The sequence below is a fragment of the Struthio camelus genome, chromosome 27 (genome assembly GCF_040807025.1).
Source record: "Struthio camelus isolate bStrCam1 chromosome 27, bStrCam1.hap1, whole genome shotgun sequence".
NCBI classification, from domain to species: domain Eukaryota; kingdom Metazoa; phylum Chordata; class Aves; order Struthioniformes; family Struthionidae; genus Struthio; species Struthio camelus.
The window spans coordinates 4,061,038-4,075,528 of NC_090968.1; the positions used below are offsets into that span (position 1 = coordinate 4,061,038).

A 14,491-nucleotide genomic window follows, 5' to 3' on the forward strand; every position below is an offset into this window, starting at 1 on the left:
AAATATTCCCATAACTGTACAAAGAAAAGGACTGATGTTAAGAAAATGCTAGAGCAGTAAGGACTATTAAATTTAGGCAGTTCTGATAGGCATGTGTAACATTTCTCATCTAGCAATAATCACTGTAGTTCCAGGTCACGCAAGCTGACCCCGGAGTTTTTTAATGCAAATAAATTGCTTTACTCACTCCTTTCTTGCTGCATATTTTTCTTTATCTTCTCCAGATATTTTTTTCTTTCAGATTCAGCTTTTCTCTAGTTTTATCCTCTCTCTTGTGTATCTGCGCTAGACTGTGGTCACAGAAAGAGAATAGTCACAAAGTCAGAGAGGCAGGGACTCAGAGATTTAATGGGACGGTACGCCAGAAAGTGCTCCTGAGAAGGTGCATGTTGCAATAAACGGCCCACGTTCTTGATTAAATTGCCTCCATTGATGGAATGAAATGTGTACGTCTTGCCAGAAGACTTGATTTTTCTCCTGCTACTCACAATATATTTGCTCTCAAAGATGCAAAAACTGTCAAGAAGAGCAACTAAACATGCAGCCTGCCATACCTATCTAGGGACATTCCCAGGCTCAACATTGTGATCTATAACACGTGTTGGAAGTGGGAAACGGTTCCTGTTATTCATTAATCTTGAGGTGCTGAGAGGAGCTGTCCTATGTAGTGTTACGAAGTGCATCAGACACATAAAGAGCTGTACTTAGAGTGGCTACTGTCTTTCTCGCTGTTCCCTCAGCACTTCCCTGCAAATGCCAGATCTCCACACATACCCAAATGTACATTTTCGCCGTGGTCACATAACTGGTAGGCCAAGTGACCCATTCATTTGGAGTAGATGCACCTGAGATATGTTTTTGAAACAGGCTGCACGTACAGTTCCAGTTGGTCTGAGTAACAATTACTCATTGTGCATAACAAAAGTTTTTATTAAAAAAATTGAGGGGCGTGCAAAGTGAATTTTTCAACCTAATTTAAGTGGGTGGGTTTCAATACTTCGGTCACTCATCTTAATTAGAATTATTCTTAACTGTAGAATTTTTCTTTGGTTTATAGATAGTCAGAGTGAGTCACTCCTAGGCCAGTTGATGGATGTGCAGGGTCTGCATAAGATGATTTGGTCTCAGTCCAGTTCCCAGTAGACATGTATCCACATTACAAAAATAGAACATTATTAAACGGCCATTGAATTGATGGAGTCAGAACAAAGACTCAGCAGGCCATTAATACTGAGCTAGGCTACTGGACGCTTCAATGCTTAGGGTGCAGCCTTAATGCTCAGAAGGCACTGCGCTAAGGGCACCCATTTATGACTTCAGCTGGGTCACTGGCTGGTCTCCCCATCTGTAAAATGCAGATTGCTGCCCTTTCAGGAGAACTGCAAAAGTAAATCTAAAGGTTGTGCTGTATGCTGATCATGGAGGAAGCTGGGAATATAGTTAGTTCCTTATTTCATGTCACAGTGACAGTGCTTTTGACCACTAAGCAGACATAACCTCCATATCGGTGGCCAGACTGTAATTTTGTGTCCTCTGGGGCATCCTTTTGTAGAGTTTTCAGGGAACAGTTTCCCTGAGAGTTTTCAGGTACTTTCTAACTTTCTGGCTGTGTCTGTGAGTATTAGAGCTGGGCTGAAAAAGGTAGATGTTGATATTTTTTTCTCCTAAATTCAGAATTTCATGATTTATCAAATATAGATGAGCACTAAAAAATTAGACAGTTCCATTGGCAGCGGAAATTATGCTGGGGAAAATGTGCAAAAGCCTTAATTGCGTATTGCTGGATATTGTCAATTTAACACGCTGACATTTGGAAAGATTGAGCACCTCTTTTTACAGCACAGTGAACCCGCAGCAGTGACAATCAATTATGTTGGTGGTAGTCGTCTTCCACTATCGTAGCATGAACATCCGCTCTGTAAATTAGAGAAAAAACTCTACTACTGAGCAGCCGAAGAGGGTTCACCTCTTCTGAAGACACATGTTCTCCTCTGTAAGCGCGCTGCAGAAACACAGGGGCAACTGCCTTATTTTTGTCAATTCAGTTTCCGATGAAACTGTACAGTTCAGGGGTTGAAAGCTTGGTTGCTCACTGGTACAGCTGAACCAGTTCTCCTTCATCTTTAGCAGAGCCTCAGAGGGAAAGCAAAGATAAAAATAAAAACCTGGTGTGAGTAAAGGTCACCAGGAGAGACAGGGATTCAGGATGAAAGGCCTCAAGAGAAAACAATTGGTAACAGCTCTCCAGGTGTCACAGAGAAGGGGAGGGAGGTTTGTGCCCACAGGCTCCACTAATAAGCTGCCTAAAATGAAAAGCAGCATTGTTGGTTAGGAGTGTTTGCTTTTTTGCTTTCAGATAAAAAGAATGCTAGCAGCAGCAGAGTGGGCTGCTGTTTATCTGGAAGTGTGACAGCAGTGGAGCGTACATGATAGAAACATCTATTTGTGCAGAACCTGCTTGAAAAGTAATCAGATGCAGGAAAGGGGTAGAGAAGTGTGAATGTTATTGATTTAATTCAATTTTGATGTATTTATTTTCCACTGTATTAGGGAGTGCTAGATAGTTTTGCTTTTGGTCTTTTTAAATCTTATTTGGATAGTAATATAAAGACTTTGAAGGGTAGGGGGAGTAAGAATTACTGGCCTAGATTGTATTGTGTGGGAGTCTAGTCCAGTGTCTTGTCTTTTGCCCTAGCCGCTATTAGACGTTGAAGAGGAAGGTGAGGTGGAAGAAACTCAGCAAGTACAGGATAAAGCTTCATCCATAGTTCTTCATGGTTGGAGACCACTTTAGGCCCTAAATGACAAGGTTTTGTATCCCATTGAGCTGATCTAAGAACCAGTGTGGGACTCCAGGCCAGGTTTATCTTTTCTGCACACAGAATGAACGAGAGCAGATCCGACTGTGTGAAGTTGTTAGGCCTCTTGGCTGAACTCACACCAATAAGGAAGTTCCAGAAAACTTTCAGGGAAGAAATTAAATACCAAGCAAAGTACTTTTATAAAGGCACTTGTGTTTTTTATGCATCAAAAGAATTACTTACATCTTGAACCAAGAACCTATTTATGTCAACTGGAATACTTCTGTTACATGATTGTGTCACGTGCTTACAGTAAACGTGGCCCTTAAGCACTGGCACTTAAAATCACATCCAAGAAGCAGAAACGTATTTGCTTTCAGGGATGGCAGTATGGATTTTAGTGGGGAAATGAAGGATCTGTACTTGTTGGTAAAAAAGCCGTAAAGTATTGAATGAAAAACTTGAAATGCAAATATATTAATCCTGAGTTAGAAACCTGAATCTAAAATCTCATAGTTGAGCACAACCGAGCATGGTAGTGTAGCTGAGATTATTTCTGTGTTCTGTCTTTACTGCGGGCCGAACCAAAACATCTGTCGTTCCTTCATAACACCTCTAACCCTCTTGACCGCATAAAGCTCCGCCTGACTCTGATGAAGGCTGGCTGGCTGACTCTCACTGGCCTCAGAAGAGTCTGTCCTCGTTCCAGGTATCGGCCATTCCCAAGGGAGGCAAATGCCTCCTAGGTAGAGTTCCATGTTTCCTAATTTGTGCAGATCAGCACCAGGACCTGAATCTCTGCATTGTATCTCGGGGCAGTAGCTGCCAGCTTATGTTTTGTTGTCTGTTTACTCTTTTCTTGTCTCTTACCTTCATGTATATTTATGCGACGCTCCAAAATAGCCAAGAGCACTTTAATCAGAGGATTATCTACAACCTAATCAGGGATAATATTAATCAGGAAGTTCAGAACATGCTTAAACACTTACTGCAGGAGGGGGAAGTTTGCTCCCAACCCGAAAACGGAGTTTAGTGATGTCTTTTGCATTTGCCCCCTTTACAGGAAGAGAAAGCACAGACTTACCATTTACATCTGGTGTTTTAAAGCTTCCTGTAGGAGCAATGAACGCTGGGTATGTCGTAAGAGCAGGTATTGTCATGAAGAAATTATGCAAACAGTACAGTGGTAATTTAGATCTACCATCTCTTGTGTTTCCAACCATACAGATCTCACTTTTCAAGCTAAACTCTCAAAATCCCATCTTTTTTTGTCACATGGCTTGGTTTAAGTACATATTTTAGCTTGCAGGAGAATGATTTAAACGCACAAAAGCTGGCATGTTCCTTCTATGTAAGTATTTTTAAATCATTGACTTTGCAATCTTGATAGCCAGGATTTTCCTACAGTGATTGTATTCAAAAGGGAAGGAAAAAAACCTCTGAACATTTGGATACCAATAAAGGTAAAACTTTTCAAGGTTTAGCAAACTTAAAATTAGAGCTCATGAGGGTTTTAGACCTGCCAGGCAATATTGTACATCTGTTTAACGTGGCGCCCTTTCTTGAGTTGAGATTTTTTTTTTATTCTCACTCTGACAGAGTTTTGCAGAAAATCCTTTTACAAGATTCACATGAAAGTCTTTGCTTCCTGAAGTCTTCTCAGATATAAATGACAAAAGCTCACATTATCTGCCCCATTTTTCAGTTGCAACTTTATGGGATAAGGAACCACAGTGCCACTGGGTTATATCTTTAATGCAGATTTTCCACTGAAGTTTTATTTTTTAGAAATACGTGGATTTAAAAATAAATGTATCCCCTCTTCCTTTTAATCACAATCCTGCTTCAGCTGAAGTCAAAGGGAAGCAGCATTAGGCGACAAATTCTGTCTAGTTAGTGTGCATATCTATTTGCTGGATATCCTTCTTCCTCTTCCCTTGGATACTAATAGAACGTGGGCCAGATCCTCTGTAGTGACAGTAGCATAGGGAGGAGGTCTGAAGCAATGTCTCTCTTAAGATACAAAATGTATCACACAAACTGTGCACATCCCCAGAAATAAACAGTTGCTAAGCCGTACACTTGGACCCTTTTCCCTTCTTCCCTCTTGAGAACGTACCTTCTTATGCATAAGTGGTAGCTAAAAGTAGCAGAATAAGTACTTGTATTACAAATACAGCCAGCATTGACACAGCCGTGCTGATGCCAAATGATTAATTCGATGCCCTATCAGTGCACAAATTCAATTTTGTGTCAGCATAAAGGTAGTACCGTCTAAAATCAGTGCAGTTATATCGTAGAGCTCAAATGCTAGATACTACTTTGACCAGTATAGACAGTCTATGGAAAGATTTTTTTTCCCCTATATTCTGCATAGATCAGAACTAAAAGCTTTTTAGGACTCAAAGCCACAATCTAGTTACCATCACTCAGGTGCGCTGCAGCAGCTTGCTTCGTGCATGCAACTTCAGCTAATGACAAATGCAATGTGTGGCAAAACAGTTCAGTTCTCTCTCACCATGGACTGAGCTACATCAAACTATCTACGCCTTTGTCTTTGGCTAAAGTAGCCCACAAAAGAGTGACCCTCCCTTAGCGGAACCGTGATAACTTGTTACAGCACAGTACATTGTAGATTTGAATTTGAAGGGCACAGACAAACAATAAACAGCGTGCTCGTTATGCGTACTGGTATTGTCAAATAATTGTCCTACTCTCTATCTTGCTTTAATGCTGATGCAAACGTGGAAACAAATTCTGAGTAGCAGTTGTGGTAGATTTAAAGCCATTGCAGTCCCGATGAGTTGATAGTTAACATCCCTGCCGCAAAGGATTTGTTTCTTTTGTTTTAATAATCAGCACAAAATAATTTCATTCCTTTTTTTCCTCCTACAAAGCAACAAAGTGACAAAGCAACAAAATAAAAATGTGTATGATCTTCTTTGCAGAGTAAGCAAAATCAGGTTTGCAAAATAAAATAAAGGAATCAATCACTTTCCATACACAAAGACTGTTTTTAAGTAATTCTTGAAGCAGGAGATGTTTTGGGATCAGAGAAGTGACGGTAATCAAAATGCTAGAAGAAAATGGGATTCATTCAGAAAACTAAGTACCTCATTAACAATCTATCCCTTTTCTCTACATTTAAATGGCATATTTGCCATTAACAGTATTATAATACTTTATCAGATCTCTTTATGGTTACATTTGCTTGAGAGGAAAAGAAAACATGTTGTGTCAAATTTACTAAAGGATTTAACCATCTTTAGATGCAGTTTGATACTCAGTTTTGTGAAACGCCAAAGGAAGTTAGATACCTACTATGATAGTTGCGGGGAGGAGGGCAGTTACGCAAGCAGCTTATCATCTCCGTTGCTCCATTCCTAATTGCACACCTGACCCTTCCTGATGAGTTGGTGGCTACCTAGCACTGCTTAAGTCACTCTTCACCATCAAGGCGTTTTCCCCAGGAAAATTAGAGATCCTTCTGTTCTCAAAAGCATGTTACTAAAGATTTGCAAGTGAAAACAGGGTAACAAGCAGTTGATGGGAGGAAGGTTTATTATACAAATTCCGTTTCCTGATTGCTAGCATGCTAACTTTCTTAATTTAAAGGCAAGCAACTCCCTTGAGTCTTTGAGCTCATAAATTATTTTTATTCTCTCACCTAACAAAGCTAAACCAGCAAGTATTACCAGAAGCTTCAGAGTTCACTAACAATATGGTCATCCTCCTTTTTTAATGAAACAGCCTCTGAGTGTCACCTTCGTGTGATTCTTGATTATACTATCTATCTCACCTAAGATAGATTTTAAATTGTACTTCTGAATCTTTGTAGGAGTGAGCCCAAATAGGAATCTCATCTGACCATCCAAATGGTGATCTCTCCTCCTATATTGAATTGGAGGCAAGCTAATGTGTGTAGTGTAAGTGAATAGGATTGCTCTGCTGTTTTCCATAACAAACATGTTCTTCGCATTCTCCTGTTCAGTCATCAATAATTATGGCTGATGGTACCTCTCAGTAACACTAAATTCTTTTGATAACTCTCTTATTTCACTGTCCACTTTGAACTGCTGGAGTTTGGAAACTAAGCTGACTAAGCTGACAGCAGTAGAGATGGATAAGGGGAGAAGGAAAAACCTTGCCTTGAGGACAGTCCTGTTTTTTCCACAGGAAATTATGGGACTAACCTGAACCTTTGCAGAAACACAACAATTTCTACTATTGATCTGCATCCATGGATCTAACTCAGAATAATCTCAAGCTTCCTCTAAGTGTCAATAAGTAGATTATTTGACTGCAGTTGCCTCATTGAAAAACATTGGCTCTCTCCCCCCACACTCCTTTTTCCTATCAGGAAAATTTGCATACATCCAATTTGCAGCATCTTAAAAGTAGTTGGGCTGGTTCTTCACTGCACCCTACAAGGCACTGTCCTCTGGGAAGGGGACGAGTGCAGAGGCTACTGCCGTTGCTCAAATCGGTTTTGTTCAGAGGCCTGCTGCTTTTTCTGTGCTCTCATAACCCTGTGTAGGGCTGAAACAACAGGCCCTTGCATCTACCCCCCACAAAGGAGATTCAGACGGGAACTTCCTGCTGACTGCATAATCTGTAGCACGTTTTCGATACCAAGAAAAATGCAAATGTAGCAGAGCTTCCCACTGCCCTGCTTTAGAAGGAATGGCAGGCTCTGATTTTTTTTAAGACACAGGTGCTAATTACTGGGAAATGCTTTCCTGAGAGATACAGTCCCCTAAGGGAAAGTATTGGGGGAGGCATTATTTTCCGTCTAATCTATTAAATTTAGATGCTAGGATGGCTGCCACCTGCGAGACCACTGTGATGACCACTTGACTTACGCAAGCACGCTGATTTCCACCACTGCTGTCAGCTGCATATTACCGAAACTGTAGACTTATTTTAGTATTACACTAGCACCCATGAGCCCCAGCCAAGATCAGGTTTCATGTGTGATAAACACGGCACAGAGAAGATGGAAGTCTCTATCTACTGAGCATGTACAGTACAAATAGGCTGTCAGGTAGCAAGGAGTAGGATCAAAGACAAGCACAAAGACAAGCCTGATTGTCTTTGAGGGAGCCTCAGAGCTCCCGAAATAGGGTCTGGTACCTGGATGTGATTGTGAGGTGCCTGCAGGAGTAGGGACTGATGCTGTGTGTGGTAGGTATTCAGCACGTAATCAAGAAGAACATTTGACTTCATGTGAAATTTCAGTTGGAGACCTGAGTCATCTCCCGGCTTCTCTATCACACCAGAGCCAGACTGTAAAAATCAAACAGGGAAAAAAAACAGTGACTTCCTAGTTCTTCTTACCAAGCAGTCATTCTCTACAAGATGCAGAAGTTTTGTAAGGTTCTTGATTTTACTTGATTGCAATCAATATTTCAAAGAAAAAGTGTTTGGAAAAAAACTTGCTAGGAGAAGGCAAGTTGATGTTAAGAACCTTTGTTTGAGTTAGGACAGTCTTCAGAAATAAAGTACTGTATTTGGGGATGATACAGGCTGTGTGCATCTGCCACTCAAATGCAGGCCCCTTTGAGATAGGGCGTAGCCACTGTGGAAGGAACTGGACCTTGGAGTCGCTACGTGAATTTTCTATACCGTTTTCAGTCACCGCAGTTCTTCAAGTTCTTGCTTCTAACCACATGTTGCTTTCCAAGATGTGAAGATGCCATGGCTCAGTGGACAACTCGTTCTGTACTGAGCCTCTGCAGAGCTGGCTTAAGGCCTGCTCAGAGCCAGCTAATGTCCCTGGGGAATCCTGCTGGTCACCATGCTGTTTAGGATCTGCTGTCTTCTTTAGGCATTATAATTTTGTTCATATATACCAAACTATATACCTATACAGAGAGGTGTTTGTACACAGCACGAGTGCCGGCATTGGCCCTGTTGCTTAGCAGTAAGTACGCATGCTCTGCAGCACCGTACAGCCCAAATAGACCTCTAATGGCTGAATAATAAGCTTCAGCTGGGTCTGTCACTATGCCATTGATTTCAATGGGCTTTGGATTGGACAGCAAGTCTTTACGGTGTGTTTTACTTCTCACTCCCTAGCTCTTGCTTTTTTGTGTTTAATGCAGGCTTTTCCATGTTACTTTAACAAAGTTTTATGTGTTTTAATTTTCTTTTATTACTTTGTAGCCAATTTCCAACTGCTTCACAAGACAAGTCAATGAGACAAAGCTCCTAATAAACCTGCATTCATCAATGCCTTGTTTTACTCCCTTTCATCTCTAACTACTATCCAATCGCTTGGACAACTGATGCTTCTGAGCTTGCAATTAGACCCATGCTTTCTGCTGCTGATGAAGGAAGATTAATTAAATCAATGCTTTTCAAGGCTAGAACAAATGCAGGAACATTTCTGGCAGTTTTCTCATTCCTTTAAACCTGTAGTCCATTAATTCAAAACACCTGGCTTAGAACTAACATTTTGCCCTGATAGAAAACAATAAACTGAGATTTAAACACTGCAGCCTTATGGAAAGGTTTCTTTTCCTTCCCAAAATGCAAATGAAGGAATAAAACAACATGAGATCAGAGAAAAAGTTTATAACTTCCCATCCAAACACCAAGACAGACTTCTACAACGAGTCTTTAATTTTTTAACTACACCTAAGAGGGAGAGGATAACATAGTGATGTACTATACGATCACTGTACGATTGAGATTGTTCTGTCGTTTGAAACTCCCTGGGGTGCCAGGCGCTGTATGTGTCCACATGCACATTTAAGACGTCTCAGAAAGTTTGCATTCCAAATAAACATGACCAAAAGGATAGGAGAAAGAAATCAGTGTGGTTCTGTTCTATTGTGCAGAATGGGAACTAAGTTGTGGCAAGATTTAGATACAGAGATTGGAATTACTGCAAACCTAATTTAAGAGGTGAAAAAGAGAAGAATGAGCGGTGGGGGGACAGCAGAAAAGGATCACAGCTCTGCCTATACCTTTAATTTCCCATCCTGAGGGTAACTGGCAGGTTACCTTTGAACTGTAAGAGCTGCATTCATCTCTTGAGAGAGCTCGGTGTGGTGGCTCTTCCCTCTTCTCCATGGGATTTAGGGAAAATCTATCTTCACTCTTGTATTCAGACTTTCACACAGATAAATGAATCTAAGCTAACTTCATGCCTAGGGTGGCTTATCCACTGTGGACTCCACTGGAATGACTACAAATGAAGCCAAACTCTTCACTCTTTAACTCCCAGATAAGTCATTTCCGATTTATTTTTGCTCTGGTGACAGTGGATTTCAAGTATGTTTGGGAAATTTGAAAGAGGGCATTTCTTCTTTGAGACTGAGAACAGCTCATGCTATTTAGTACCTCGTGTTTCTCTGCTTCTCTAAGACAGGTTTTCTAGGGGGAAAAAGGAGATCTGTTGATCTTTTTTACAGTTGATTTGCTTAAAGAAGCATCAGAGATCACACAGGCTAATTATTTTCCTAAGAACAAAGTTCTTAGGAACAGTTAATCCAGACAGTGCAATTAGATTGTGATAGGTATTCTCTGTTTACTAATCAGTATACATTTAAGGCTCTCTGGTTTTTTTTTTTTCCCCAGCCCCACAGGAACACCTGCTGATGGCATGTGGACTTCGTTTTCTGCAGCTATTCTTATGGGTCCTCTAAGTGTCTGCTGAAGCCAAAGAGAGGAGCATGACTTTAAAAACCTGGATAAGAAGCATCATCTTGGGTGGAGTTCATGCAAGTGGCATGCAGTAAATTTTCCTGTGCATCCTTGGGTAAGTCACTTAGATTTTAAAGGCCTAAATCCTGCCCCTTTTCTTGTATTTTGTATCAATCTAGGCCTTCTGAAAGGCCTAGAGCCATATATTCAGAGACAATTTCAGCTATTGGCTTTAGGTGGAAAATTCTAACAATGCTATTAAAAGATGCATGCGTCTGTATACCTTTTCAATGTTATAAGTATCTTATAAACAACACAAGAAATTTTATATATACGGCAAAACACTTGTAAGATATTCTCTCTCTCTTTCCCAAAAGCACCACAGCTGTACAAATATTCATTAACGTGGTCTTTCAGTACTAGCTCTCTCTTCATTGTCAATCTTTTGGATAGTATGGGTGCAGTTTTCACAGTTCTGTGTGATTATATCCGTTGCTAATGCCTCTCCCTCCGTTGATTTGTCAAGGGCAGCGAGGGCTGTGTTTCAGGAGCTCTGGAATAGCTTTCGTCATAAAATGCGCAAACTCTCTGTTGGCGTCTGTTGCCCGTCCATAACTTGCGTGTGGCAGTGACTGGCTCCAAACTCCACTTGATGGTAGCCTGTATGCAGTGTCTGGTGGACTAGGCAGATTTGCATGACAGATTTGGCATTAATTTCCTCTCTTTTTGGAACCGATGAGCCAATAAATGTAGTTTTCAATATCAGCTGTTGCATTTTCAGAGACGCTGGTGGAGTGTGACTCCCTGCAATTTCTGAAGATTTGTTGAGGTCTTCCCTACTTCCCTACATGTTTAGGAAAAGTTTGCATAAGATTTAGGGCTCCTTTTTTTTGCAGGCAAAGCTGCAAGAAGAAAAAAAAACCCACAAGCCAAACAGTGCTCTGCATATGTCGATTCCAAGGCAATGTGCTGTTTTATTACTGTCAGCAAATCTGTGGGTCTGTGTTCCAACTTCCTGATACAATAGGCAAGACATAATAGTGTGGAACCTGAGGCAGAGCGCAAAGATGACTCTGTTTTCAGCTGTGATTTTTGTTGATTTGTACCTATGTTTTACGATACGGAGATTGCTGGTAAAAAAAAGTACGTGCATCTGTCTTTTCCTGTGATGATTTGAGGTGCTCAGGTGCCTCACGGTGATCGTTGATTAGCTTGAAGCAGAGGGGTTCCCCAAATCTTATCTTAATTAAAGCACACATCAAGCAAATACATAATTCATAAATGAGTAATTTATAAATAAGATTGCAATAAAAAGATCTTGGCAGAAGTCACCACTAGAATTGCTAACGTGTATCAGGACTCATCCAAGTGGACAACATGTATGGACATCCATCAGAAATACTCTAGCATCATGAAAATAGGAGCAGTGGTAGCAGATGGATAAACACAATACAGTGGCATCCAATTTTCAGTTTGGTGACAGTCTTGGAAAATTTACTAATGTATCAAAAGTCTCTGATAATTCATACAAGTCCATTTGGCCCAGGTGTTGCCACCTTTTAAAAGGCAACTGGCTCAGGGACTATAAGCAGGAAGAACGGGCAGAGAGAAAGGCTTACAGTTGATGCTGTCTGATTTTGGTCATTAATGTATCTGAGCTTTAATAAACTACTTGTACACTAGGATAATTACATTCTCCAGTTGTTTGCCTCATCTGTATAACTTAAAGTCTCTCCAAGGACTGAAAGTGCCTCTTGGTGTGTTTATTGTTATAAGGCCTGCACCTCGAAGCCTGCCTAGCACTACTGCAGTCTAAATGTAGGCATGACAAAATGTGGCAGTGTGTTGTAAACCATCATTATCTATAAGTAAAACGTTTTCCAATCCACAGATGAAAGAGTCTTTAAGTGCAAAGTATCACTATTACTGGAAGTTACTTCTTGTTGGGTTTTATTGGATTTTAAAAAATAATTTTAAATATCTTCTCCATTTTTCTGGTTAATGTTTGACAGGGTATACCTAGACACAGAGATAAAACGCACAGCAACTGTTGCCACAGTTTGCGATTTATAAAATAGTATCATACTATTCAATTTTTCCTTAAAAAACCTTCTCCTGGAATCATGCACTACTCCTGTGAAATACTGAATTTTCTTTTAAAACTACTAATGTTCACGGCTGAACAGAGACAAATTTAAAAAAATGCTGATCTATTAAAAATACCAGTTATGTGTGGTTCTCGAGTTTCTGAAAGTCTTTTCTAGGGCGGAAGCTGAGGCGTGGATAGGCAAAATGATTTTCTCAGGAATGCTGTGCCAGTCTCGAAATACTTTGATTTTCCCTACTGTGAGCTAGAAGTGTTGACCCTGATGGTAGCATCTTGTGTGTTCTGTCTTTTGCTTTCCTGTAGGAGGAGACTGGTGTGATCCTATGATCTTACCTGGAAGAAGGGGGAAGTAGACCTATGTACTTGCTATAAGAACGGGATTCTTTAGCATCTTAACGCTACCAACAGCAGCCAAAAGTTTGAGTGTGCCATTTAGGGATGCAATTGAACATACGGGCACCATAACCAAAACAAACTCAGAGTCTGCATCTATAAAAGTTTAGTCATATTTTCATGTTGACTTAGGAAAAAAGACTTAGCAATCGTAATAGGAACTGACAAGCTAGATTGTCCATCTTCAGCAAAATTGCCGGAGGGGTTGCTTGGAGTTAAATACGCTGTTTGTTCAATATAGGGGAGAATGTGAACAAAGGGACGTGTTGTTTACTCAGGATCTGATTGTGCTTTCGTTCCATATGTTGAACTCCACTCAATCCAGCTGAATCCAACCTATTACAAGGGAACCCTTTGCAACTGCTTTTGCTCACTGAGGTGGAGTTTATGAAAACAAATAAAATACGTTTGCATTAAAATCAATAGAAGTTGAATGTGATGAAACAAATTAGACATCTGCAGACATTTCAACTTCAGTGAACAAGGTCTTTTACCCTGGAGAATGGGAGTCCTCAGTCTGTATTACTGTAAATGATCATTCCACTCCAATATGCCTGATCTCAGGTGATCCTTAGCAATTACAGGTAGCATTGCTGGTAATTCACAAATGTACCTATGTGAGAAAGGATTTGACTTTGCCCACCTTACATCTCCTCTGTAGTCCATAGGGAAGTTTGGGCTCTAGAACTTGCCAGGCCAGCATAAAATTCACATTAAAACACATACACTTCACAGATCTGAGAGCCATGGGGTATTAGCCTTATAATTGGGCAGGTTAGACTCACACTAGAGTTTAATGGCAATTTAAATCTTTCTCTTGCTCTGATGCAGAAATATTAACGCTTTGATCAAGGCCTTTCAGTCTTTCAGCTCTTTATCAAGCATGGTGCAGAGATGATTCTGTCTTAATGAACCAGGGGACCCAAGTGTTTAAGACATCAAAACTAGGCAAATTTTCTTTTTCTTTTCCTTTTTTTAAAACCTCTAGTCTGCAGTTCAAACCTTCCCCTTTCATACTTTTTCACAGTTCTTGTTATGAACGAGTAAAGCAATTACGAGTATTTTGTTTGTAAGGCTCACAGTAATTAATGCATTGGTTAAAAATACAAAATTATGCACTTAGAGCAAAGAAGAAGCCCAAAGCCTTTTCTACAGGAAATTGTTTCCTAGGAGGTTTCCTTCTGTTACAGAATATTTACTTGCAAGCAGAAAAACATTTCTTTCTAGTAGAAGAACAAAAAACCATTTTCTCTGCAGCCTAATGGGCAGAGGCATATGTTTTTAATAGACATATGGAAGGATATTTTTTCGCAGTCAGATCATACCAATTGGTATTCAGAAGCCTTACAATGGATAAATAATCTCCATGAATTTTCTTTTTCTTTTTTTTTTTTCCCTAACTGAGGCATATTTTCTGTCTGTGTCCTCTAAAGTCCTAGTAGTTTCACTGAGTCCCTTCATGCACGTTTAGGCTGTGCAAGTGTTTTCAGCACCTGAGCTTTAATTAAGGTGGAGTTTCCCTACTCAGTTGAATTTCATT

At 40.2% G+C, this 14,491-nt stretch overlaps 1 protein-coding gene across 1 annotated transcript in view; it reads left to right on the forward strand.

The window, feature by feature from the left end:
- The window catches only part of ADRA1A (adrenoceptor alpha 1A), a 233,022-nt gene that overhangs the window by 127,093 nt on the left and 91,438 nt on the right, over window positions 1–14,491 (forward strand). Inside the window, exon 3 of the mRNA XM_068920870.1 lies at window positions 10,386–10,566. The gene's annotated coding sequence lies outside the window, so the exon portion shown is untranslated. The remainder of the gene's footprint in view (window positions 1–10,385; window positions 10,567–14,491) is intronic.